Below are 736 nucleotides of genomic sequence, written 5' to 3'. Positions count from 1 at the left end.
GAAAATGGGGTGGGGTGCGGTGGAAGTCTCGGAAATTTCAGCCCCACCACCACCACCACCAATTTTCAAATATTTTTTGTTGTTTATTTCTTTACCCATATTTTTAGATAACATTTTGAAGAAATACGTCTTCTTCGAGAGTGTGGATTACATTAGATTGAAAATTCAAAGAAGTTTGAAATGAATAAATGAAAATGCAGAGGTTATAGAAGTTAGAGTGGTATCGAAGTCAGTGGAGAGATAAAGAATGATAAATAATTAATCTAAAAAAAAACAAAAAAACACGTTAGTTTGTGTATGTGTATGAAACAAGTAAAAGTATAATATTAAAACAAAAATATCTTTTTCATACCTGTTAGAATTACTGGATATAATATATATAAGATATAATAATCCCAGATTGCAGAATAGATTTCATTTTTGTGTGTAGAGAGAGAGGGAAGGAGAGAAAGAAAGTGAGTGACAAAATTTACCTAAAGTTTCAATGGTATGGCAATATATTATATATCATCGTTTAACGTCTGCTTTCCATGCTGGCATGGGTTGGGCGGTTTGACTGAGGACTGACAAGCCAGGAAGCTGCACCAGGCTCCAATCTGTTCTTGCAAGCTGGATGCCCTTCCTAACGCCATCCACTCCGAGAGTGTAGTGGGTGCTTTTTAAAGCACTATTCGGGCGTGGTCGATGCCAGTACCGCCTGATCAGCCCTCATGCTGGTGGCACGTAAAAAGCACCC

The sequence above is a fragment of the Octopus bimaculoides genome, chromosome 18 (assembly GCF_001194135.2).
Source record: "Octopus bimaculoides isolate UCB-OBI-ISO-001 chromosome 18, ASM119413v2, whole genome shotgun sequence".
NCBI lineage: Eukaryota > Metazoa > Mollusca > Cephalopoda > Octopoda > Octopodidae > Octopus > Octopus bimaculoides.
Note: the sequence above shows the minus strand (reverse complement) of the source record.